This window comes from Diabrotica virgifera, chromosome 9 (assembly GCF_917563875.1).
Source record: "Diabrotica virgifera virgifera chromosome 9, PGI_DIABVI_V3a".
Lineage (NCBI taxonomy): Eukaryota > Metazoa > Arthropoda > Insecta > Coleoptera > Chrysomelidae > Diabrotica > Diabrotica virgifera.
Window position 1 is genome coordinate 205,454,325 of NC_065451.1, and position 9,484 is coordinate 205,463,808.

Sequence of the window (9,484 nt, forward strand, 5' to 3'; positions counted from 1 at the left end):
TTAGAATTAATAGGTATGCCGTGTACTTATTACAATCGGATAACTCGAAGTAGAATTTGACTGAAAGCACTATAAAAAGTGTATTTGACCTCGTTACAATCTATGCACGATCAACCAAACGGGGGCCCCTGCAGGGGTCCTCTTGGCCGGGGGACCCAGGGCACTGTCCCGGTTGCCTCAATGGTAGTTAAGGCCCTGTGTTCTGCCCGTCATCGATGTAAACCTCGACCGCGATCGCGACCTACACCGCGCTCATCCATGTACCTTCGACATGTTCGTACCCTAAAGCAATGTTGCCAGATTTCTCTCAGCACGTTACACTCTTTCTCAGCTTCATAGGGAACCTTATAAGAATGACCCTCGTATTTTAGTTCGTATTAATGATTTGTACAGACAAATAATCAAAGTTGTTGTATTTCATGTGGCTCCACAGGAAATACCGGGTGTCCACTTATTTTTTCCCCCATTTTAACTTCCTATAACTTCTAAACGGTTCAAGAGAGAAATATGCGGTTTTCGCTGAAATGTTTTATTTTAGTAAAAGTTTTGTCTGAATTGATTGAATTTTTTATATCGCTTTCAAATATGAAATAAAAAATGACGGATTTTTGAAAAAAACTTTGTTGACTTTTTTTGAATGGAACACGCAGTATATTTTTTTGTAAATTGAAAGAAAGGTCATTCACCTATCCAGCGATGTAAAAGTTTTTCGAAATCGGTTGTCAAATCACTGAGTAATTAATTTTTAAAATGAGGGGTGCAACGTGGATATCACATACCTAAATAACATAACTGAGCAAAATGATATTATGTTATGTGATTTCCACATTGCATCTCTCATTTTAAAAATTAATTGCTCAGTCATTTGGCAACCGATTTTAAAAAATTTTATATCGCTGGATAGGTAAATGACCATTTTTTCAAGACACAAAAAATATACTGGGTGTTTTAATAAAAAAAGTCAACAACGTTTTTTTTAAATCCGCCATTTTTTATTTAAAAGCGATATAAAAATGGTCATTTACCTAAAACTTTAAAAAACGGTCATTTATCTATCCAGCGATATAAAAATTTTTAAAATCGGTTGTCAAATGATTGAGCAATTAATTTTTAAAATGAGAGATGCAATGTGGAAATCACATAACTTGCTTAGTTATGTTATTTAGGTATGTGATATCCACGTTGCACCTCTCATTTTAAAAATTAATTACTCATTGATTTGACAACCGATTTTGAAAAACTTTATATCGCTAGATAGGTGAATGACCTTTCTTTCAATTTACAAAAGAATATACTGGGTGTTCCATTAAAAAAAAGTCAACAAAGTTCTTTTCAAAAATCCGCCATTTTTTATTTCGTATTTGAAAGCGATATAAAAAATTCCATCCATTCAGACAAAACTTTTACTAAAATAAAACATTTCAGTGAAAACCGCATATTTCTATCTTGAGCCGTTTAGAAGTTATAGGCAGTTAAAATGGGGGAAAATATAAGTGGACACCCGGTATTTCAGGCAGCCTGTAACAGATTTATTTTAAACTCGCATAAGAGTCAATTAGCCTTTTATTGAAGTTGTTCTCAAAGGATTATTTTAAAAAGTTTATTTCTAGTACAAATTTCATAATAAAACCTTTTAACATGATATGAATGGAAAGTCAGACATTTTTTATATTCATATCAATAAAAAATAAAACCTATTATAGCAAAAAGAGCTGTAAAGAATTTTATTGATTGGTAATGTTTGAAATACTTTTTTCTATTAAGGCTGATTTATCTTACTACGTGGACGTAAACGACACGGCTGTCTTACGTGACACGTTGAAGAATCGTCTAACATGAAAAGGATTGGCTAGTTTATCGTACAACGGAACGAGACGACACCGGGGATGTGCGCCGTCTATTGTTCTTCGCCGTCATAAGATAAATTGGGCTTTATTCTTTTTTTGATATTTTACTTTTTTAAATATATTAGTAAATATCTACTATATAAATTCATCGATAATAATCGATCCTAATGTCAATTTCAACTATATTATAAAGTACTTTGTAAATTTGCTTCTATATTAACTACATACTACGATATATTATATAAACTTTGGCAATCATTCTAATAACAATTATTTATGCTTCTCTCTGCCAAGTTAGAATATTAAATAGATTTTAAGGTTTTTAATAAAAAAGAACTGAATATATATTAGAAGATGTTGTAGTGCTTTTAACATTCTTTTAACAGTCTAATTTAATTAATGGATTTTAACACTTAGTTTATTTAGTTTTTTTTTTAATTTATTCATATTTATTTTTTAATTTACTATCTACACTTAAAACATAATTTATACAGGGTGTCCAGAAGCTCTACCGACAAACGAAGACAGGAGATTTCTTAGATAATTTTAAGACAATTTAACCAAATTCACCTAGTCCGAAAATGTTTCCTAAGGAAGCTAGAGCTGTTTGAAGATGACGTCTTGTAATTAGTTTTTCTTAAATACCTCCAGAACGCTTCCAGCTAGAAAAACTAAAATTGGTAAACATATTTATCTTCCAGAGATAAATCTATTCGATCCGTTGTGAATTTCTAGTACAAGTCACAGGCGTCCGTTTTTGGTGGGGCAACGGTTATTTTATCGCATGACTCTTTTGTCTTTAACTTTGAAGCATTTTTGATACTAGATTATTAAATTGTGAGGTATTCTAGTACTAAATGGTACTCTTGCTTTAAGTCGATAGGACACACCGTTTTCTAGAAAAATCGATACGAAAACTTTTTCGTTTACTGAATTAAAAAAAAAAATTTAAAACAAATTAAAAAAAAACGGTGTATTTTACCAACTTAAAGCGAGAGTAACTTTTAGTAATAGAATACCTCATAATTTAATAATCTAGTGTCAAAAATTCTTAAAAATTGAAGACAAAAAAGTTATGCGGTAAAATAACCGTTGACCTACCCAAAGCGGACGCATATGACCGGTACTAGTAATTCGCAATTAATGAAATCGATTTATCTATAGAATTTAAATAAAATTACCAGTTTTCTTTTTTCTAAATAGTTTTTTTTATTTTTTTATTGATATTAAAAAAAACGAAAAATTTTAAAATCTATTTTTCTAGAAAAGGTGTATCCTATCGACTTAAACTAAGAGTACCCTTTAGTACTACGTAAAATCCCTGTTTTGTCCTAGATAAAGCAAGCAACGAGAAATACTAGATGCCACGAAATAAAGGTAATACATCCAATCAATTAGCCCTCAGGATATTTTTTTATTGAAAAATTTTATTAAATTTTGGTTTTGTTTCATGAGTAGCAATTAAAACAATTAATTAATTAATCTAATTAATAAGATGCTTGTCAATATCATAACAAGGAGAAAATACAGAGCATAATAATACATTGTAAATTATGATTAGGGAGTACTCCTAGTAGCATTTAACGTGTCTTGGTTTGTTTATTTCTACTGCATCTTGATTGTAAATTTAGTATAGTTCATGTAGTGTTTTTTTTAGTTTGGTGTTCTACTAAAAAAATTAAAATATTCTTATAAATATTTTACCTAGTAAATATATATTCAGTTCCTCTTAATGAGTCAACTACAATGTGTATATTTTAAACACTACATTTTAAACTAAAATACAAATTTTAAGTTGTTAAATATACAAGTCGAGTCCCAAATAACAAGACATATTGAATGATTAATAGAATGATATGCTCACCAGCCACTCTAAAAAAAGTAATATTTCCATATCTTCACTTGTAACCCCTTTCAAAAATTGCCTTAAAGATAAAATTATCACATAAAGAAAATGTATTTAGAATGTGGCCTGTTACTTTGGGATCGCCTGTATGCTAAATATTTATAAGTAAATTTAACTGTACATAAGCTAGAACTAATTTTATCTATAGAAAAAAAATTTAACATAAAATTTTTAATAAGAACAGAAACTGTCGAAATAATAAGTAAAAAAGTTAACATTCTAAATAAATTTTACGGGAAATTATTAGTCAGTTATACAGGTAGTCTTTTTAATAAGTTATCTGCATGACAATACTTGTACTGTATGTTTAATAAACAATTCATTCTCGTTTGGAAATCAATTTAAAAAAAATGTTAATAACATAAAAAATTTATTTCTGTTTTATTGCTTTAATTTTATCACTTAATTTAATTATTTTTCTTATAAGCCACTATTTGTTGTATTGACTAAAATATTCCATCAAATAATATATAACGAATTATTTAATTGTAAAAAAAGCTCTCGAACTTTTACAATGTTAACAAAAAATATTAACTAAAATTTTTAATAATCGCCAACTAGGAAAAACCAGCCTTGCTCATATTTAGTATTTTCGAATTTTACCAAGAAGGTTTTGATTAATAATAATCCTACCAAATTATCGTGTGGTATTCGTTGTCAACACTACTCGAGGTGTAATGGTACGAAAGTAAGTATTAGGTACTTCATCAAGACGAGGAAAAACTTTTGAAATTTTGCCCATAGGCGCAAAGAACAAAGAGAGAAAGTATTCGGACAGAAAGAGATGGATGAATGACGGGACTCAACTACGTGATTTTTAAACATAGTTTACAGGTTGAGTTCACTTCTCTTACTAAGATAATTTCCGGAAATTTTTCCTAGTTTTGACAAAATTTGTAGGGCTGGTTCTTCTTAGGTGACTCTACATCCTGTAAAATATTTTGGGTTGTTAAATAATTGCTAAAAAAATATATCTACTTTGTAAAATATAAAACACAAACGTTTGAATATTACCTATAAATAAATTTTATCATATTCAACAATCCAAAAAACTAGTGTTAACAACTTCTTCCACTTTTTTATTAGATAGGAAATCATAAGATTTTTAAGATAGACAAAACTAGAGAAACTATAAATAAATAATCAACAAAAGATATTTTCTGGAATAGATATAATTTGTCATAATAATCAGTTCATCGCCATTCGTTGTCAGTTTACTGCGCCTATCTTCCTCGCATCATTGTCCACACCGTCCCTCCATCATAAGGTTTGTTCCAAGTCGTCGAGAACCGTACAATGTACGGTAACGCTTCTGCGCAATAGATAAAATGCGTTCCAACTTAAAATGAACCGTTCATTGTACCGCCCCTTTGTCGTTCCAACTCAACTTGGGATCGTTCGACGTACGGTTTCTGAATCGTTATTTCAGTACCAAAAGCTATTACCTTTTCTGGCCAAAAGCTATTACCGTTTGGACTGACATGCGCATTATGCATTACCTCCAAAAATTCTCATTTTAGTTCAGGTTCAGGTGGTCGTTTTATTTTTTTATTTCAAAGTATTCAAAGTAAAGTTATGTGCTTTCAGCCATATTGTGCTATTTTTGCTTCAATTTAATTGATTCTTCTTTTAATTTGTTGCTTGTTTTTTAAGAATTTCTCATTCTTGGTCCATCGTTCATTATAATATTCTATAATTATAATTCTAATTTGACAGGTGTATTTGGTGTTTATATACATGGAATTTCTTTGTTCTGTTTTATTATCATTTAAATATTGGGGTATTTTAGCCTCAGTACTTTCTTATTTTTGATTTTTAAAGTACCAAGTTTGCATTATTTATATTTTATATACACATATAAATCTAAGAATAATTTGATATCGTTTTCATTCCATTTATAATCGAACTGTTTGTGCTTTGTGAAGATGGTTGATGGTTCTGGCATGGATGGATAAACAATTACGTATTCTCATAAGTATAAATAGGTATGACGTATTCTCATGCACAATGTTTCAACTAGATAACTAACATACATTTTTCAAATTAATTAAGAAAAATAAATCACTATTTCTGATTAAAATACAGAAAGAGGAAACAAAGTGGCAAACAAACAAATGACAAGAAACCAATTGTTGTTCTTTATTTATTTTTTGGCCTATTTTAAACAAATTGCCAGAATTCAAACCTTCAAACAAATAACCAGTACTTAGGATAGTGTCAAAATCCGTTCCAACACGTCCCATCTTCGCCACAGCTTCCGTACCGTTAGCGAACGATGCTAAGTCAAAGCATGCGCATAAAATCAATGCCAAACAGTTTCGTGATCGTTTTAAAACCGTACAAAAGGGGCAGTTGGAACAAACCTTATAGTCTTGGTCTACCTTTACTTCTGTTTCTACTGGTACCGCTAATAGGGTTCGTCTGGGTGTGTAATTTTCATTTGCTCTTGTCACGTGTCCAGGCAATCTAAGCCTACCTAGTTTTATGAACCCCTTGTTTGAATTTTTCACCTGTTGAAAATAATACTATATTTTTCGCTTGTATCAAATTCATAATTACTCAATTTCAAATCATTTCTTAAGCCAACTTTACTTTACTTCGTGGCGTTACAACCCTTCGTGGGTTTTAGCCGACTCGACAACATAGCTCCACTCTTCTCTGTCTTGAGCAATCTCCATCCAATTATCCACGCCCATAGTGCTTAGGTCGCCTGCTATATTATCTCGCCACTGGAGTCGAGAGCGTCCGCGTGGTATTCTTCTAGTTAGGATTTCTTAAGCCAACCGTTATGAACACTTCCTACTACTGACTCTCTCTCTCTCTTATCCAGTCGTTTCTCTTCTTATTCATCAGTGGCGGCTCGTGGCCTTGGAGACAGGGTCGGCAAGGTTTTTTTATCTCCTCATATAGGTATACCATCAAACTAAAAGGCTTAAATCATCATAGGAGATTTTGTTGTTTTTTGTTTTTTTATTTGATGTACTTGACATTCTCTCTTGTTTCATGGTGTTTCGACAATACGTGTTGATTCTTTTGAGACAAGATAAATCCCGTTTATTTGAGGCAGAAATTGGTGGTAGTGGTGATAAGAAAATTGATGAATAGTTTGTTATAATGAATTGCAGTACTTACTACATAGAATTATACATACATATGTTGTAACTTATCCCACTTTCTGAAAATATTTCGTATTCTATTTTTTGAATAAATAATGCCAGTTGACTGATTTTGAACAATAATGAATATCTTGGGCAAACTCTGTCTTAAAACTATTTAAAAGAATATTGAAAGAGTAATTATTTAATATAAAAGGCCAACGCCGTAGTATAAAACTCAATAGAGTCTACGGCTTGGTCTGGAATATACTGGCGTCTGATCGGCCTATGGAGGAGCGGTACGGGAAGGGATAAGGGCTTCCGACTTGGTGATACTCCTCCATAGATCCCTACCGAAGGGCGTTGACGCCTAAGAACGGTGTATACAATTATTTAATAAAGTTCTCAAACCGATTGCTTCACGGATCGAGTATCGCCAATTTCAAAATCGTCGCCTTCGATAATAAAATCAAAAACTTCCAAAAGCTGTTCACGAAAATCTGCTACAGATACTAAAACTACCAGAGATAATCTGCTTAGATAAAACTAATCGAGATTTAAAATTTCATCGCGTCTGACAAACTGTTCGCTTTTTTTTCGAAACAAATTTGTTCTAAAGCAGTAATCCGTTTAGGTGAGCTAAACTGGCAAGAAAAGACGATATTCTTTATTTTTTTACACGTATCATGCAAAACTAAATTCATTATATGCGCATAATAGTGAGTAAATAAAGCTTGTGATGCAATATGTAGTTTTAACTTTTGACTGGAGACCATTCAATTCACCACACATCACAGCAACGCCGTCATAAGATTGCCCGTACCAATTTATTTTTGATATCAAAAAATTTTAATCTGTTCTTTAAAACACCAAAAATATATTCTGCCTTATTGCTCTTACTCACGTCTCTAAAACCTAAAAACCTCTCATAAATATTACCACGTAACGCGTATCGAACAACAATAATTGATAATTGTGAATGACATGATAATCAGAAGTTTCATCTACTTCCAGCGAAAAGCAAATGGTTTTCTAAATCTCAGATTCAATAACGTTATTCAAAATGTAACTATTTGATTAGGTATATGTATTAGTTCATTCTGTATTACGAATACACTTCGAATCAGAAAGTAAATATTTCTAAAACAATTTCATTATTTTCTCTAAACTACTTTGATTTTTAACAAATGCTTCGATCCATCATGTCCACTAAATGATAATTCCTGACAACTTAAAAGAATAATTACAATATCAATTAAGCGACGTAAAACGGCGTGATTATTTTTGACAATTTCTGCCGATGCGATCTGGCGATGCCAAATGAAACACCGACCGGCAGATTTAAATATGCCGTACCTGCCTACGGAGAGAATGTATGTTCGCTTGCTCATCGACTTGTTATTTCGTTGAGTTTTACGCGTAAATCGTCAAGCTACGGAGTGCTACGGATGAGTTAGGTACGGCTAGCCGAAAAGTCAGATGAATGGCTCGGATCATTCATTTTTTGAGAAGTCTGTTATGCGCAGAGATCACTTAACGCTCGGATTGATCAAATCCTTTTAAAAACCATGAATAAAATTTAGTGTGTTTTATCTGACAGACTTTTTTTTACTTCAGAGATACAAATATTAAAAAAATCTATCTATATAAATGTGTGGGTCGGCACTGCCGACCCTGCCGACCCTGTCCGGCCGCCACTGTTATCCATTAGTCTTACGTGCAACATTTGTTTTTTCATTGCTCTTTGCGTTTGAATGATTTTGTTCATATTTGCTTTTGTAAACGTCCACGTTTGAGAACCATAAGTGAGAACAGGGAGTACGCATTGATGGTCTACCTTAAGAAATACAGACATTTCTTAGACAGTCTAAATGAAAAATCACTCTCCGATGCCTCCTCTCGAAGTGAACAGACGCAAATCTCTCTCTCTCTCTCTCTCTCTCTCTCTCTCTCTCTCTCTCTCTCTCTCTTTCTCTCTTGTCGTTTCCCCATTACTGAGGATCGTGATTTCTTCCAATATTCCTAACAATGTTTCTCCATTGGTCTCTATAACCGATATATTGGTAAGCCTTTTCATAAGCTTGATTTAGATTTTATTGTTCTTTAAATGCAATCTCCGCGGCAAGGTCGGCAATCATCTTAGCTATTCGGACTTTAGAGACGGCTGCTCTGAAAAGTGAATTTGATTTAGGTACATACGTGCCATTCTCTCAGGTTGCTCAGCCACAATATTCTGCGTCTCCCGATGCTTCTTTTTCCTTGAATCTTTCCCTGTACAATCAATTGGAGCAAGTTGTATATCTCTCCACGGGTAATATGTCTGAGGTATTCTAATTGTCGTGTTTTGATGGTATTTTAGATTTTCATTTCTTTATTCATCTTTCTCAGAACCGCTAGGTTTGTGACGTGTTCTGTCCAAAATATTTAGAATTCTTCTGTACGCCCATAACTCGCATGATTCTAGTTTTTTCATTGATGCCGCATTCAATGTCCAAGCTTCCATTCCATAAAACAAAGTCGAAGAAACAAAGCACCTAGCCAACCTAACTCTTAGCTTCATCTTCAAATCTCTTGTGCGTTCAAATCACTTTCCTCATTCTGTTAAACTTTGCTCTAGCCTTTTCTATTCTGATTTT